The following is a 19,239-nucleotide window of genomic DNA, read 5'->3' on the forward strand; positions in this document are numbered from 1 at the left end:
TAATTCTAAAAAAAAAAAAAAAACTTTCTCCAGATTACTTTTCAATGTCTAACTCTCTAAAGCCCAACCTTAAAATCTCTATTACTCAAATCCACTGTGGGAAAACAGTATTGTTATTCAGTAATTTTTTAATCACTGTGACCAAATACCTAAGGAAAACTATTTAAAGGAGGGGGCATTTATTTGGGCTCATGAATTCAGGAGCTAGTCTTACAGCTGGCTGATTCCATTGAGTCTGGGGTGAGATAAGGCAGAACTCCAATAGTGGGAGGGTAAAAAGGAGCAAAGTTCCTCATTTCGAAGTGTACAGGAAGCAGAGAGGTAACAGGAAGGGCTAGAAATAAGTTCTGTCTTTCCAGGATACACTTCCAATGGCCCATTCCTTTCAAAAGACCCATCTCCTAATGTGATGGCTAATATTAACAACAGGATCCTAAAATCACCTAGGAGACAAGCCTCTAGACATGTCTGTGAGAGATTATCTAGATTAGGTTAATTGAAGTGGAAAGACCCATCCTAAATGTGGGTGACACCATTCCATGGGCTGAGGTCCTGGACTGAATGAAAAGGAGAAAAGGGGTTGAGCACAAGCATTCACTGCCCTCTGCTTCAGACTGCAGATGCAGTGTGATCAGCTGCCTCACTCTTCTGCTACCATGCCTTTCCCACCATGATGGACTGTCACCTCAAACTGTGAGCCAAAATAAACTGCACCTTCCTTATGTTGGTTTTGTCAAGTACTTTGTTACGACAATAAGAAAAGTAATTAATACAACCAATAATGCCAGCATATTATGACTTCATCAAGGGATTAATCCATCGTTTAGGTCAGAGGCCTTAGGATCCAATCACATCTCCAAAGTCCATCACTTGGCAACCCAGCTTCCAACATACAAGCCTTTGAGAAACAGCTTAGACTGAAGTTGATATTCTGGCCCCATAGTATGGAATGTCAGGATAAGTAAGGAGCTGGACAAAGGACTATCGTGTTGTAGCTGCATAATTGGGAACCCAGAGAGTAGGTTACCTGAGGCGAAGAGACAGTCTCTAGAAGCTGGTGACAGTAGTCAAGGACAACAGGCTTTTGGAGCAATCTTAAAGATGGCCTGGGGCAGAGGAAAGAAAGTGAGAAATAAAACAGAACTAGAAGGGACTCCTTCTCAGTGTTAATTAATTCTGACCTCTGATTTTTTTCTTCCCAGCACTGGTATATTTGCCTGAAGGTCTAGGAGATATTTTTTATTACATGCCTTCAGACTGGGGGGGGGGGGCGCTTTTCAATATACCTCTGCAGTACTACATGTCCTAATTATAACCATCAGCTATTGACTAAATCTGATATGTAGTTGAGGTAGATTTATTTTTTAGCTTAGAATTATAATACACACACACACACACACACACACACACACACACACATTCTTCTTCCCTCCCTGTGCTCCAAACTTAAACTATGATTATTAGATCAAGACCCATGAAATGCAGCATACCATCAACACAAGTATGGTAAAGTAGCTATTGGGACTTTCTCCTGCTTTAGTATCACAAGGTGAATCAGCATTACACGGCACCCAGAACAAAACACAGTGAAGAATATGTTGGTGTTTTCTGCAGGATCTTGGTTGGTGTAAGAGCTTGCCTCAAAAATTGCTTTTCTGTTGACTTTTGGCAAGACTTCTGTCAACAAAAATCTCATCGACCAACATCTTGTAGTGTCTGGCACATGGAAAATACTCATTTTTTTTTTAAGATTTGAAGAAAATCAAATGAAAATGAACCATATCTGATCTCATGATGCCAGGCATAGTAAGGACTATACAAATACTAGCTATTATTAGCTATTGGTGTTCTTATCAGTGTCTAGAGTCATTACTGCTTCTTGTTCATCTTCAGGAATCCAGAAGGGCCTTTCCCATGACTCTTTGCCATTATGTCTCTTATATAAGTCTTATCACAACTTTCAAAGAAATTTAAACCACTTCTCTCGTCCTCTTACCCTTCTTCATGGAGGGAGAGAGGGAGGGAGGGAGGGAGGGAGAGAGAGAGAGAGAGAGAGAGAGAGAGAGAGAGAGAGAGGCATTGCTGATGGGAATTGGCACAGCTCCTACAAAGGGAAGTTTGAAATGCCCAAGTTACACACATATACTTTCCAATCCAGCAGATCACACTGGAGCGTTTATCCTACATATTAATTCATATACTCACATGACAGGCAATATGCACAAGATCATTATTCCTCTCTTCAGTCTTGTTTGAAATGGCAAAAAGAAGTAAGCAGAGTGTACAACAGGGAACTCTTTAAATAAACATTGGCACAATGTAGAATCCAAAGCTATGCAACAATGAACCAAATTTTAAATGAAGATCTCCATGTACTTATATGAGGGGATCCCTAAAACGTATTGCTAAGCTAAAAAAATAAGCACCAAAGGACAGTGTACAAAGAATCCTCTTTTAGATAAAAGGATAGAGTTGAAGATATATGCAGAGTCCTCCATAACCATGAATTCAATCAGTCAAAGAACAAAAATATTTGAAGTCTGTACTGTATATGTGCCAACTTTTTTCTTACCGTCTTGTACCCTAAATAATCAGGAACAAAACACTGGTTTTTGTATAAGTAATCAGAGATGAATTAAAGCATATTGAAGCGGGGCTAGAGAGATAGCTCAGCAGTTAAGAGCACCGGCTGCTCTTGCAGAGGATCTGGTTTCAGTTCCCAGCAGTCACATAGTAGCTAACAACCATCTGAAACTCCAGTTCCAGGGACTCTGACACCCTCTTTTGGCCTCCTCAGGCATTGCATGTCATGAGTACACTTATATGCATGCAGGTGAAACACTCATACACATAAAATAAAAATAATAAAATATTCTTTAAAATTTTAAAAATAAACTCCCAATTGATGTGGATGAGACCTACAGGGGTGATTGTCATGGAGGAAGTGGAGAGCTAGGAGGATGGGGAGGAGAAGGCAAGGTTGAAGACAATATCTTTACTATAAAACTTTTAATTATCTGTTTAGGATAGATGACACAGAGAGAATAGATGATAGATAGATGGATTATAGATAGATGATAGATAGGTAGGTAGGTAGATAGATAGATGATAGATAGATAGATAGATAGATAGATAGATGATAGATAGATAGATATAGATGGTAGAAAGATACCCACCTTTAGCTCATCCAAGGAGCTATTCAGAGACCAGTGTTCTAGAGCTGTTATTGATGTCCTGGAAGTCCAACATCTTCGCTACTCCAGGCTTCATCTTCTACTCCCTGAGCATGCTGCTGCCTTTAGCTGTAGTAACTGTACCTTAGGAGTTGGGCCTTGAGCTGGCAAACTGGATACAGTCTGTTGAGTTATGGCCCTGTTCTCACATGAATATGCTTCTTCTGGGGCACAAGAGTATAAATTAAGAAAAATTCTTGGGTCACACACTTACTAATATAACTCTTCATTTCTTTGCTTTTATCGGTTTAAATTCAGACATTTAATGTGATTTGCAAATAGCCTTATGCAATATGATATTAGAGGTCAGAGGACTTTTCAATCCATCTAAAAATACATAAACACACTGCAATGAAAATCCATTAAAAGTAGAAATAGCTAATCCTTTAGATAGGGAGAATAAATAATTTACCTCGAGGTCTCGCCTCATAAATCAGCTATGCCGTTATCAAACGCCAATGCTGGCATGCAAAGGCAGAGTAGGAATCTGACAATTTTTTTAAAAAAGAACAGAAAAGGTTGGGATGAAACATTTGTTTTCCTTCTGTGTAGTTCCTGAAACAGACTACAAAAGGGAAGAGCAGAAGAGAGACTAGTGATGTGATTCTGCTTCTGAAGGAAACCTTTCCTACCTTTTCTCCTCAGGCCCAGTCCCCAGGATGCATCCGAGTCATATATTAAGGATCCTAGCAATGCCACCTGCCAGTCCTCAGGTGTGACTCGGACACCTTCTTGGGCTTGCCCTGCTCCATGAAAAGTTTATAGAGACGAGTCTACCATCTTGGCACCCTCAAGCTGTTACAGGAGAAAGAGAAGGTTCAAGAACTCATTCTACACTATCAGTTTCCACTCTCATCGGCTCTCCAAACTCAAGTCCAGGAGAAGAACTGTTCCTACCCCTTCTGGTGAAGCAATCAGGAGAGTCATAGGAGAAGTTTAGAGGTGGAGAAGATCCAGTCAAAGAACGGGGCTTTCTCAAGCCAGTCACTCCAATGCAGATAATTCTGTAGAGCAAGATATTTTATAACTTTTAGTTAACAGTTACATGGTGTTTGTTGTGTATGAATGGCTGTTCCAAGGGCTACAAATATCAATTCCTTAAATCCTCACATGTGGATGTAGGTTTGATTATACTATCTTCATCTTACTGGAGGAGGCCAAGGAGGAACAAAATGATAAGGAAACATGGCCTGACTTTTCCATCTGTGGATGAGGAAATTCACAGAGGCTTAAGCTGGTCACCAACTTCAGGAAGAGGTTGCTGTTGCTACTTTTGATTCTATTCTAGACCCAGTGAAGACTGTATATGGACAAGGAGCCACAAGCTACAAGGCAAGTTAATCCAGCTGTGTTCATACCCTAATGACTACTGTTATACAAGGAATTGTTAAGGTTATTCTTAGGCTTGCTTTGCTGAGCATTCCTAAACCCCAGCCTCATCCAACTGAGAATCATAGAAACATAATTAGGAATCAGTTTTTCTTCAATGTCAATTAATAAAATGTATCAGGAGGAATGTGGCCTAAATCTCAGTGCAACCACCCTCCCTCTTTTGTCAGCATGGTACCCTAGACTGTGGTGATCAGCAGTGAAGAACGGACTGTAAAGAAAAGGCAAGCTTTGCTTCGATTAGCAGTTGCCACAACAAAGCTACATAAGTCTCAGAATTCTTTGACTTTTGTTGAGACAGCGAGATGTATACATACAAAAAAATGTGTCTCATACTATATACAAAAGTTAACTCAGGGGCTGGAGAGATGGCTCAGCAGTTAAGAACACTGATTGTTCTTGCAGAAGACCTGGGTTCAAATCCCAGCACCCACATGGCAGCTAACAACTGTCCATAACTCCAGTCCCAGGGGATCTGGCAGCCTCTTCTGACCTCCACAGGCATTGCATGGCATGGGTGCACTTAACTACATGCAGGCAATTACACGCATACACATTAAAAAAAAAAGTTAACTCAAAGTGTATCAAAGATCTACATATATGAACTTAGAGTATAAAACTTTAAGGGAAAGTATGGGCATATGTTACAGTTGGATCTAAAGTATCCTCTGAGAGTTTCATGTGTTGAATGAAGGCTTAGTCCCCAAGAGGTAGAGTCAATTATTGAAAAGTGATTGCATCCCAAGGGCTCTGACCTAAACGATGATTGAATCCTTTGATGGATTAATATGATGACATTATTAAGAGGTGGGCCTGGTTGGAGAATGTAGATCACTGAGACATGCCTGAGGAAAGACATATACCGTTTGCCCAATCCCTTTCTGACTCTCTCTGCTTCCTGGACACCGTGATGTGAGCAACTTGGTTCTACCAAGCCATTCTGCCATGATGTCCTGTCTCACCACAGCTCAGAAACAATGGAGCCAGCCGCTCACAGGCTGAAGCCACTGAACCTTGGACCATTATAGATAATTCCTCCCTTTAAATTATGTCAATATTTTGTCACAGCAACTAATAGCTGATTAACACAGAGCAAATCTCCATAATTTTTTATTTGGCAGAGAATATTATGTATACCCAAAATATAAAGAATAAAATTTAAAAGATGAATTGGACTTCACAAAAATTTTTTTAAATTAGGCCAGGAGTGATGAGGCATGCCTTTAATCCCAACACTCAGAAAGCAGAAGCAGGTGGATCTCTGTGAGTTCAAGGCCATCCTGGTCTACATAGCAAGTTCTAGGTCAGTCAGGGCTCAATAGTAAGACTCTGTCTAAAAAAAGTTATTTTAATTATTTATCAAACAAAAAGTTAAAAAAACAGGGAACTTTACTATGTGAATGTAACATGTCCCCCACAGGCTCATGTATCTGAACACTTAGTCTCCAGCTGGTGGTGCTGTTTAGGGAGGGTGCAGAACTTTTGAAAGGCAGGGTCTAGCTGGGGGAAGTGGATCTCTGTGGGGTGGGCCTTGAGGTCTAGTGCCTTGTTCCACTTCCTGTCCCATCTCTGATTCCTGATCATTGGGGATTTGGATAAGCAGCTAATAAGCTCCTACCATCACAGAGCCACCTGCTGCCATGCCTTCCCTGACATGATGGACAGTATCCACTCAAACCATAAGCCAAAATAAATCCTTCCTTCCCCAGGTTGCTTCTTGTCAGAGATTTTATCATAATAACAAGGAAAATAGCTAGTATATCAACATACTGAGTAGGAGAGGATGCTTGCAAATTGTTTATCTGGTAACAGCTTAGTAACCAAAATATATAAAGAACTCTTTCAACTCAACAATAATAAAACAAACAACCTAGTTTTTTGCTCCTTTCTTTCTTTAAGTGAGGAGGGAACAGAAATGACTTGAATAGATTTTTCTCCAAACATACATAAATTGCTAGCAAGCACATGGAAAAGATATTAAACATTTTTTGGTCTTTATGAAAATGCAAATTGAAACAGCAGTGACACACCACTTCATACCTATTGGGATGAGGATAATAATTTTTTTAAAACATGAAGAAAACAACAAATGTTAGTTACAATATAGAGAAATTAAAGCCTTCCTATATGGCTAGCAGTATGGAAAATAGTGTAGCTTTGTGTAAAACAGTTTGTCAGAAACTCAGAAATTAAATATAAAACTGTCCTAAGACCTGGCAATTCTACTCCAAGGTATATGCCCCAAATAACTGAAAACACATGCTCAAAAAAAAAAAAAGCTATACAAAAACATTCATATAAGTTCTATTCATGACAACCAAAAGATAGAAAAAACCCAAGTGACTTTGACTGGGTAACACATAGGTTGGAATGTTATTCCAGCATAAAAAGGAATAAAGAACTATATGATGCAATATAGCTGAACCTCAAAATCATGTGTTAAATGACACACAAAAGGCCACAAATTGGGGCTGGGGTGATGCTTAGTTGGTAAAATGCTTGCTGGGAACTATGAGGAGCTGAGTTCAGATCCCTAGCACCCATGTAAAAGCCAGGTGCAGTGGCACACATCTGTGATGCCAGTGCTAGGAAGAAAGAGGCAGGTGGATCCCAGGAGCTTGCTAGCCAGCGAGGCTAGCCAAACTGATGAGCTCCAGGTACACCAGGAGACCCTGCCTCAAAAATAGGATGGAGATTGATAGAGGAAGAAACCAACATTGACATCCACTGGCACACACACGCATAACACACACAAACACACAAATGAAAAATATAAATGACTAAACAGATAAATGACTAAAAATAGCTGAAAGAGGTTAAGAGGTTAAGCCCTTGTAAAAAATATTTTTATTTATTATTTTTATTTTATGTGTATGAGTGTATTGCCTGCATGTATGCACGTATGTGAGTGCACCTGCGTCGTGCAATGCCACGGAGGTCAGAAGAGGGTTTCAGATTCCCCTGGAACTGGAGTTAAGCATGGTTTGTAGCCACCATGTGGGTGCTGGAAATCAAACCCGGGTCCTCTGCAAGAGCAGTCGGTGCTCTTAACTGCTGAGCCATCGCTCCAGCCCCAAGAGGTTAACCTCTTAACTCAGAGGCTAAGAGCACTTGCTGCTCTTGAAGAAGATCTGGGTTTACTTGCAGCATCCACATGGTAGTTCCATCAACCTCTTCTGGCCTCCACAGGCACTGCACACACACCAGGTACACCTACATACAGGCAAAACACTTATACACGTAAAATAAAAATAAATAAATATATTTTAAAAGTAGTTTAAAAGCCACAGATTTATGATTTGATTTGTATGAAAGATCGAGAATGGGAAAGTTCATTGAGACAGAGGCTTACAACTGTTTCCTTAGTCAGAGAAGAGAGGGAAGAAGCGTGATGTGGGGCAGCCTTCTGAAGTCATGAAATGGTCAGGAACTAGACAGTGCAGATGATTGTACAACATTGTGACTAAGCGCCACTGAATTATTCCCTTTAAAATGGTTAAAATGCCGAATTTTATGTAAAGTCTAACCTTTTTTAAAATTCAATGGCTTTAAGAGAGAAAAAAAGAGTCTACTTGTTCACATAATCTGTGGATTGAGTGGGACTGAGAGTAAGGTGGCTGGCTGAGGTGACCGAGGGCAGACTCACATGCCTGCCACCTTCCTTAGCAAGCAGACTCCACAATGCAGGCTCTTCTCGTGGTGATGGCAGAAGAACCAGATGGCAGACCAGTATGTGCATACATGTACAGTCTTGCTTTGCATCATGTCTGCTAATATCTCATTGGCCAGAAAAAATCACACACCTAGAGTCTAGCACAAAGGGCAGGAAGTACACCTGACTACTGGTGAAAGGCACTGCAAAGCTGGATGGGAGAGGATGAGGAGAAAGGAAGAGGTGACCAACTGACAACTACAATGCAATCGTCCACACTCGTTCTCCACACAGGTAACATCTTCTTTCTTAACACCTGAACTCCCGGGCAAGGATGCCTCCGTATCCATACTCTTTTAGAACAAAAGGCTTCCTCTAAAGGTTTATGACCCGACTCATTCAAGGTAACTCTTTTTTTTTAAAAGGTTTATTTTATTTTATTTATTGAGTCACGGTCTTACTACATACCCATAGCTGGCCCGGAACTCACTATGAAGACGATGCTGGTTTCTAACTCAAAAGTATTTGCCTGCTTCTGCCTCCTGAGTGCTGGAATTAAAGGTATATGACAACACGCAGGGCCCTCAAAATAACTTTTTCTTTAAGTTTTGAGAATTTCATACATGAATATTGACTTTGCAACTATTTCCAACCCTCCCAGTCCCCACCAACTCTTCCTGTGTCCCCCACTCCCTCTCAATTTCTTGTCCTCTTCTTTGATTATTATTTCTATATAACATATATACATATATATGTGTGTTTGTACATATATACATATATATATATAGTCCATTTAATGGTGCTCATGTTTACCTGTGCTTAGGGCTGCCCACTTGAGCTCGTCCCTGGAGAAAACTGATTCTCCCTCCCTCAGCATCCATTGATTGCCTATAGCTCTTCATTTTGAGGTGACACCCTGTGATATTCCCCCCTTGGCATGTCAACTGGTTTTGTCATTAGACAGATCTTGTTAGACTGTCATACTGTAGAGATTTCATTGGTGCAGCTTGCCTGTCATGTCTAGAATTAACTGACTAGCAGCCACTGTCTTGTCCCTCTGGCTCTTATATTCTTTCAGCCCCCTTTTCCTCAATGGTTTCCTCAGCCTTAGGTGTAGAAGTTGCATTGTAGATGTGAGGACTGGGTACCTCACATTCACTTATTCTCTGCATTTGATCAGTTGTGTACTAAAGCAAACACAGATCAAAATGAGTGTTTATAAAGTTCACTGGACTTTCCTAATGCTTATAGGTGAGCTGCTTCGGTTTCAAGGCAATTATAATTTCCTTAGTATATAGCACATTTTCAGGTGCCTTAGGTGCCTTGGATCTTCCCATCACACTTACCAGATTTGTTGTTGTTGTTGCTGTTTAGATTTTTGAGATGGGGTCTGGGTCTCCCTGAAGCCCCAGCTGGCCTGGAACTTGCTATATAGACCAGGCTGACCTTGATCTCAGAGATCTGCCTGCCTCTGCCTCCTGGGTCCTGGGATTAAGGGCATGTACTACTATGCCCAGATTTACCAGCAAAACTTAAAACCATCAGTCAAGAGAAGCAAGAGGACATGGTGGATTGTATAGGGATTTTATGGGCAATCCATTGAAGCATCACACACTATTTCTATCAACATGCCATTGGCCAAAACTCAGCCACATGGTTGCAAACTTCATAGCTGCAAAGGAAATGCAATCTAGCTGGGCATCTAAGAGGAAAAAAGAACTACTGACAAAGTGCCTGCCTGCTTAGTGAACGTCTGCTGCACTCTATGAAGCTGACTGAATGTCATTACTTAAATGTCATGCCATCTATGGTTGGTTTTTTGAAAAGTACTGATATATGAGAGACATGGAGCTTAATTCCCAGCACGTTTCAAAAACTAAAGGTATATTTGGTTAGGATTTGGGGCACCTCTCCTTCAAAGCTAGAGGGACAGAAGGGAGCCCTGAGAGTATGTTGGAGGACATTGGAGGGAGTAACAGCTCTAAAACAGGAGCTGAAGAATTAAAATCAGCTCAGAGGCATGGAAGGCTGCACACCAAATGGAAGAAAAGGCATGTGCAGCATCAGGGATCCAAGGACTCCAATTCCTGGAGTCCAAACAAGAAAGTGGAGTACGTTCTTGGAGACAAATGACAAAAGCCTTGACCTCACTTCGGTCTGGCCTGAGGAAGCAAGACTTCCATATATGTTATACATTTCAGTATCCCATTAATGGCTTGTTCCCTGGACATTCACAGTCACCCTGAATAAATTTAAGATTGAACAAGCAATGGAATCAAAGTGGTTCAGACACCAAAGGTGTCTTTCCCTTTCTCTCCCTGCCCTTTGGTCAACCTTCCCCCTCATTATACCTGGCCTGAAACACAGAGAGGAACAGTCAGGCCATGAATGCTGTTATCACCACCAGACCCAGTGAAAGGCAAAATGAGTTCAAGTATCATACTTCCAAACCACTCATCTTGTGTCCCCGAGCTGGCGAGCTCTTTATTTCCCTAGCATGACACACTCTCCTCCCCTGAACTTTCCAGGCGGTTGCCATTTCCACCACTCTCAACTGGGGCTTTATTATCTTAAGGTGTGAAAAGTTTCTTCGGCAGAAGTCTGCCTGGGAGAGAAATCAGAGTGATTTAAGCAGTGCCCATGTGTGTTGGAAATGGAAGAGAATCCCCAGCTGACACATCTGAGAGGAAAAATGTAAGCTCACATGCATTTATTAAGGGAGGCTGAATATCTGCTCACCAACAGCCCCCCCCACACACACACACATTTCAGATACTGTTTTAATGAAAAGCTAGCACAAGTCCTTGGCAAATCACAGCATTGAAGGAAACATGTCAATCCCTATCAAACCCTGAAAAATTGTTGGAGCTGACGGAAATCTAAATGCCTCTGCTGGCTCCCCATTTCACCCTCCATTCCTGCCAACCTGCCCCTCCTCCTCCAACAGGCCTAGAATGCTGCATTGGAGCTGCAAATCAACACCTGGGGGACATCCTATCAGACAATGGGAAGGTCTGAAGAAAGGTTAAAGCAGAAAGGAAACTAAATTTATAGACTTAGCATTAAAATCTTAAAGAACCTTAGGAACAGCAATGAATCTGAAGTTAGGAAAGGCAGGGGCTGTCAGAGGCCACGGCAGGCAGGCCTGACAAGGGCTATAAATCTAAGCCAGGAGGGGAAAAAAAAAATGGGCGTCCTTTCAGACTGAGGCAACGAGATGAAAGATTCCAACCTGGACTTAAAAGAGGCAAGGCTGAGGGGGCGTGGTGGGGAAGAGGCGGACTGGGCTGGGGGCTGCAAATAATGAATGAAAGAGCAGCAGATTGCGGAGGTGGAAGCAGAGAGGAGAGCTGGGCCGGCAGAGGCCAGCAACAAAGACACAGAAATACATTTTGGGCTGTGAGGGAGGACTTTGAAACGGATCCACAAAGGCAACAGCAAAGGTCTGCTTGCTCTGTGTAGAACACAGAATACAAACTAACATTTGAAGCAACAGGGACAACTGGGACGCCTAGGGCAAAGAAAGATGGTAGGCTGGGTCTCAGGGAACTCAAGGTTGGAGAAAGGCAGCGACACCCAATGGTTAGAACACGAGTCAGCATCCAGGAGTGTCCAAGATGATTTTCATTGTCATTAGCTCAGTCTGTGTATTTTCGGCTTTGCTTCTCTGAAGTACCTCCCCACTAGGGTCCAAGGGAAATATGTTAAAACAGTAAGCCAAATATATGAAACAATGACAACTGAAATTAATAGACCATGAATTATTATTAAAACACCAAGTTCAAGCGGCCTTCCCCTGTGGGCAGGTTCAATTGGAAGGACAGGATTGCCAGGGCTCATGCCATTCATCTGTGTCCTAGATGAGGCATTGTTTCCACTGCCTCAGTTTCTCTCCATAGAAAATAAGTTGGCAGGAAATGATTCATTGAATTAATATTATCGCAATACATTTCAAAACCTGGAGATTAAGTCTAGCTGTTAATGTAATGATAATGGCATATTTATCTATAGAGATACAGCCTCAACAACAGTGTGTTGATATATTGCGTATCTATACACCCACTCACCAACTGCAGCCTTTTCCTCCTGCTGCAGAATGAAAGCCGTCCATCACCTCCTCTGAGTCTTACACTCCTTCCCACTCCACTCCCTGCATTATGCTTTCCTTCTTTCTCCTAGCTGCTTTTCTCTTCTTGTCAGATCTTTGTCCACTTCTTTTCCTAGCTTCCATCCTCTCCCTCTTTTCTGCCATTCTCTATCATTTCTCACTTCTTCATTTGCCTTGGAAACTAGGGAGTGCATCCATGTGCAATGTTTCATAGGTGAATACATATGGCCATTAATATTCATTAGCTCTCTTCCTCTCTCTCTCTTTTTTTCCCTCCTAGTAAAAATAAGGGGGTGGGAAATGCTACCTTTCCATGTGTCAGACTGATTAGCAGATTCTCCTTTTAAAGAATCAAACTCTTAGTCTATAGAGAACTGGCAGGTCTAAAAAGCTCTGGGGTGGTTAATAACTTTAAACTTGGACCAACCAAGGAGGGGGAAATGAATGAAGTTGAGAGATGATCTTGCAGGAGAAAATTAAGCCTCAAGGTAAAAAGCATCATCATACCCTTCAGGAGCAAATTCACCTGAGTCTATTCCCCAAAATAAGGATCAGTCCTGCATCCTGGACTCACCAGCCAGTCAAAGGGCTGTCCCTGAAAAGTTAAGAATCTTAGACCCTGAAACCTAATTAATGCCCTAAAGTGTTTCCTGTTGCCTATAAAGTCAATTGCACATCAAAAGTAACTGACCACTGTGGTTCAAATCCAGCTTGCACATCTTAACACAGGGAAAAAGTCAAAAAGATCTGTGCAAAAAATAAGGGATGTATGAGAAGTAAGAACTACAAGACAGAAAAGTAAATACCATTTCAGCTACTAAAAAATCCTGGCACTTGAGGCCGGTCATAAGAAATGACTCTGTGTGTGTGTGTGTGTGTGTGTGTGTGTGTGTGTGTGTGTGGCTTAAGTCCCTGGATCCACACATAAATGGACTTAGCTTCATTTCTAACTCGTTTGGTGAAAAGTTAGTGGCCTAGAAGTTTATTTGCAGAACTGGGGTCTTTCAGCAGCTCAATAACAAGCTTCCTGTTTGACTTTGGGCAAGTTATTTAACTTTGTGATATCTAAAGTTACTCGTCTGCACCACGAGTAACACAATATGATAGCCGTGTTATTTTTGGCACACAGACGGCTCCCAGCCAAGAAAAAGTAACTGAGTCTCACAGAAGAATTTCCCAGAATTAATGAATAACTGCAAATGCTATAAGGCCTCAAGTCAGAGGCTAACTTTGTGGCTTTATCATCAAGTCACCATTAATAAGCCAGGGATCACCGCCCCCTCCAGGTCATCACTCTTCCATCTGCTGTGACGTCTCTATGTTGAAGGACTCCAGTCCATTAGCACCCCTAATACAGCTGTTCAAGGAATCTTGTTAGCTTTGACCTGTCTCTTCTTCTTCCTTCACACCCTGTAATGGTTTCTGACTATCACCTGTTATGGTTTTGTTTGTCTAACTCAATATTTCCCTTATATACAAATCTTTCTACCAAGGAGTGTTCTTTCCCCCGACTTTTCCTAGTGCCACAATGGTTTATGTGTAGACTTCATAGATGACTCTACGTAGTAGATCACTACCAACCTTCTGATAACTCCTTGACAGGGTCTTATTTCTTTGCCTGCCCAATGACATCTTCTCTACCTCTTTCCCAATAGTGACTTGTCTAATAATGGAGTTTTCCTATCACCTGAGTGTACACGCTCCAATCCCTTTTAGATCTTTACTGCAGTCTGTCCAAGATACTTGTGTCCATTATCTATTATCACATTAATGCATGACACACTCCCTTCAAACTTAATGATTTAAAACTGTAACCAATTTTTATTGCTTCTGATTATATGAGTGTTCTGAGGGTTATGAATGATACATGAGTATTATGAGTTTTGTGATCTTGGCCTGACTTGACAGCTGGATATGTTCAGATATCCATGTCATTTGGTGAATTTGTAAAGACAGGGTTATCTCAGATGGCCTCCTCAGGGATGACTGTGATGACTTGGCCCTGTTCATGGGACTGCTTTTCCTCTAGCAGGGCAGGCTGGGCCAGCTCCCACAGTAATGACAGGGTTACAAGAGATCAGAACATAGTTATTTCTACCACATAATTCTCCCTGACCAAATCAAGGCACGTGACCAACCCAGATCCAGGAGTGCAGTAAAAACTTTTCTCCTGAGGGAAGAAGATGTAAAGTATACTTTTAAAAAACAAATGTGCTTGGGGAGGTGGCTCTGCGGAACTGATCAGTCAATAACATGGTAGCTGTACCAGTGTGAGGACCTGTGTTCCATCCCCAGCCACCATGTAAAAAGCCTGGCATAGAGGCATGCACTTGTGATCCCAGCACTGGGGAGTGGAAACCACAGATTCCTGGAGCTAACTGGCCAGCCAACCCAGCCTAATTAGCAAGCCACAGGTCCCAAAAGAGGGTGGATGGATCTCAAGAAAGAACACCCAAGGATGATCTCTGGCCTCCATATACATGTGTACACACATGCACACGGACCTGCATATATATGTCCATCTGCACACACACACATACACACGTACACATACACACACACACACACACACACACACACACAAATACATACAGTATGTAAATGGAAAGTTGGGTATAGTGGCATACACTTTTATTCTCAGCACTCAAGAGGCAGAGGCAGGTAGATCTATGTGAGTTCAAGGCTAGCCTAGTCAGTTCCAGGCCAGCCAAGGCTACATAGTGATATTCTGTCTCAAATACACACACACACACACACACACACACACACACACATATATATACATATATGTGTGTATATATATATGATTGAGATAATTTTTCCAATCATTCTATCACAATTTCATCATCATGACTGCCTGACCTCCTTCCCTGGCCTTGTTATTAGTACTCTCAGTACTGTATGACCCTAAACTCCCTAGAATTCAAACTTTAAAATCAAAATTTATTCAAATAGTAGCATTGTCTGTGTTGCCTCCTGCCTAAAGCTTTAAACCGTTCCCTTCCTCACTTCTGCTTCCATGATCCATCACATTACCCATATCTTCCTGTTAGTATTGTTTTGACCCTTCCCATCTCTTGTAAAAATCTCTGCTCCTGGTCATGGCCTTCCATAAACACATGTACATATGCATGGGTTGGTATGCCGCACCTTAAAAATTAACAGTAGAAAAGAATCCATAGAAAGATGGGGTGTTATTGACATGAATGAAAGGGAGAAATAAAATTAAATGACACAATAGCTGAAATCCAGTTTATCTGCAGCCTGTAATTGAGCTAAAACCTGAAAAACTTGTTTTTGTGGTTGTTTCGGGGGTTTTTTGTTTGTTTTTAAGATTTTGCAATTTTATTAGAATTTTAAAGAAAAAGAAATCCTCAGGGCAGGCTAGCTGATAATCTTGGCAGCTGCCTTGAGGAGGTGAATTGTAGGAAGAAAGAAAGAAAGACATGAGCCTGCCTGGGAGGTCAGACACATGGCTGACTGGCAGCCACATGGCTGGAGAAGGAAGCTTTAGAGAAAAAGTAAAGAAATGCAAGATGCTAGGGGCAGCCCAAAGCCTTAAAGTAAGCATGTTTAGTAAGAAAGGCATGAAGAAGAAAAAGGGAAATTATAGACTACATGGCTGTAGCAACTCACAGACCACATGGCTGCAGCTAGGAAGTTCTGTCCAGTAGGCAAGATTCCAGGCAGGAAAAACTCACTATCTCATTAACCCACTAGGTATTCCGCCCATCTATTTAGCATAACCCACCTTCCTAGGGGTGGTCCTATGACCAGATGATTGACCAGTTAAACTTACACAAAATGGAAGCACTCAAGGCATTACATCCCCCACTGGCTCTCGGACATAAGTCAATTCTTTGATCTGTTTTGTTTTCGAGGCTCATATTGGGTCATCAGAACCCTAATTTTGATGGCATTTGGGTGCCTCTTGATCTATCTTGCTAGACACTGACTAGATATGGGCCCACCCTAAAGGCTAAGAGGAATATTACCAGAGATCCAGTAAAACTCAATTACACCTACATTATTGGCATAAAAACAGCAAACTTCACCTAAGGCCATGTATGAGCCATCTTCCTTTAGGAACAGTAGGTCTGTCCCCCTTCTGTTCTGTAGCACCATTTTAGCTAGGGAGTTGACCTGTCTCTCCAACTGCCCGATGGAGTCTGGTAGACATCCATTGTCTCTGTCTGAGAGCTTAGAAGCCTAAATTTTTACTACCCCTGGCTAGGGTGGCAGCACCCAGAGCAGCAGAACCTGCAGTGCCTGTTTTCACAAGAACGGTGGCGGGACTTCTCTTGGCCCTTGAGAAACCTGGGTTGAGGTGAAGTGTCTCTATAGCAGTATCTCTCTGCTATAGAGATAAAGCTGGGGGAGAACATGGACTAGTATGCACATGTCTCCATGGTGAGAGTCCCAATTTAGCTAGAACCTGAAAAACTTTTAAAACAGCATATTACCATCTTTGATTCATTCTAGAAACTGTTACACTAAGTGAAGTAACACAGACTCAGAAGAACAAAAGATGTATGTTCTCCCTCATTTGTGGATCCTAGCACCAAATCCTTATAAGTGAGTACATATCCTGATGTAACTGCAGGAACCAGGAAATTGGAAGGGAACCAGGGAGGCAAAGGAAAAGAAGGAACCCAAAACAGAAGAATAGTAGGAGGCCGGTGTTACTAAGGGAGAAATGTGAAAAATGGGAGGGGGAGAAGGAGGTCTGTACAAAGAACTATGGGAGTAAAGGGGAAGGAGAAGCTCAAGAGAGGTGGGAGCATAGCAGACAGAAATTATCAAGGGAGAAATCTGGAAAATGGGGACACTTTAAACTGGGAGGGCGGGGAGCGAGGATAAGACAGGGAGAAAAAGAAGAGAGATAAATAGTGCCTAGCTGGTATAAAAAAACAGAGGGAATCATATTAGTGCAAAAACCCACTAAAAAATTACACATACAGTATCTCTACATAAGACTGTGAGTATAGTTGAAGACTACATATTAAGAAACAATACCAGACAGGAGAAACCTTCCTTTGAGTTGTTGGTTAGGGTAGTCCAAGAGACTCCCAAAATTACACAGGCTATTGCCACAACCCTTGATTGCCTCCCAGAACTTGATGGTAAGACCCTAGTAATGAAGACAGGACATGCTTTGGACACAGGATTTGGAGCAATGGAGCTGGAACTGACCTGGAAACCACCTCCCCTGAAGGCTAGCTCTCATAGCTTTGGAGAGCACTATGAAAACTGCTAAGGGAGAACATCAATCAGTGGTCCAACCCCAGTTTCAAGGCCTAAAAAAACATACCAATGACCAGGACAGCAAATGACATTGGTGCAGTAGTGGCACTTTTATCTTGGGAGTAATCAACAGCAACCTAATTGGATTTTTAAAGTCCATTCAATGGGAGGAAACTCATGTGTGATACTGTAAACCTAGCTAAATACACATAGCTGGAGAGAACACAGATCTTAGAGAAAACTCCAAAGCTGTCCCATCCCTAGACAAATGTAATTTCTTACTATGTGCAAAACATAAATCCTTATAGACAAGTATCCCAGTCACCATCCATCAAAGAAGCTTCTTTTTCAAGAGACAGAGATAATTACAGCATTATACCACTGGTCACATACAGAGATTTTCTGTGAATTGCCGTAGCCTAAGTGACACATCTAAGATGCAACCTCTTCATCTAAGACTCACAGAACATAGAACAAAGGATGAAGAGAATACTAATTCATCTTTCCATTCTCATCAATGAAATTACCTCATGTAACAGAGGGTCAGGAAAGCAAAAGGTCACAAATGGGCAAAACACAGAGAATAAGAGTCTGCAGAGTGTGGGTCCTTGAACAGGACTCCTATATTAAAACCCACCCACCCTAGGGCTCAGGAACCATTGTGGAAGAGGGGGCAAAAATATTGTAAGAGCCAGGGAGGAGGTGCATGACCGCATGGAAATAGTCCTACAGGCTCCTGGGACACTTCTCATATGAACCTACAGCAATGGTGTCAGCATGTACAAGACCCATGTAAACTTAAGCAGACAAAAACCCAGCACAGAACTGTGGAAATGAACAGCAGACCCCAATCTTAGACAAAGAATTATTGACAGCTGATTACTGCTGAGTGAGGAAGAGTTGATCTTCTTAAAGGGAGGGACTCTAGATAGGCTGACTAGATCCCAATGGATGAACTTACACTGAGGGACATCTGGAGACACTAACTTTACATGATAGGCTTTAACACAAATGACAGAATGTATGAACTCCAGTGGGGGGATTATGGGAGGTACCAAAGGGAAAGTGGGTGTAAAGATGAGTCTCTGTATAAAATACAGAAAAACTCAATAAAATTTTTTTAAAAAAGGAAAAGAAAAAGAAAGTAACCTGAGCACAAGTATCCATTGCTCACCACCTCCTGGTTGTGGATATGATGTGACCAGCTGCTTCATGACTTGACCACCATGATAGACTATGCCCTTGAGCTGTATACCAAAATAAAATTTTCTCCCTTAAAAACGTATATCTTTGATCCACTCAATCATGTTATATATCCATTCATCCCTGACTATAATAAACATGCATAATTGTTGATAGCTCATCAACCCAGGTTCTGTTGATATGGTTACTGTCAAAATTAATCATCTCTTCTCAAGCAAGATGTTTCTCTCTTTGTTAAATTAATTAGAGCCCATAGTTTAAAATAAAATGCACCTAGATTTACAAAAGTATGCATGAAAATTCAAACTTGGTTAATAATTTCTAGCTTGCCTTGCAAGTGAGATCTAAGCCTTTCTTGGAGGCTGGGCGTGGTGGCACATGCCTTTAATCCCAGCACTCGGGAGGCAGAG

This window comes from Nannospalax galili, unplaced genomic scaffold (genome assembly GCF_000622305.1).
Source record: "Nannospalax galili isolate Female #2095 unplaced genomic scaffold, S.galili_v1.0 scaffold281, whole genome shotgun sequence".
Classification (NCBI taxonomy): domain Eukaryota; kingdom Metazoa; phylum Chordata; class Mammalia; order Rodentia; family Spalacidae; genus Nannospalax; species Nannospalax galili.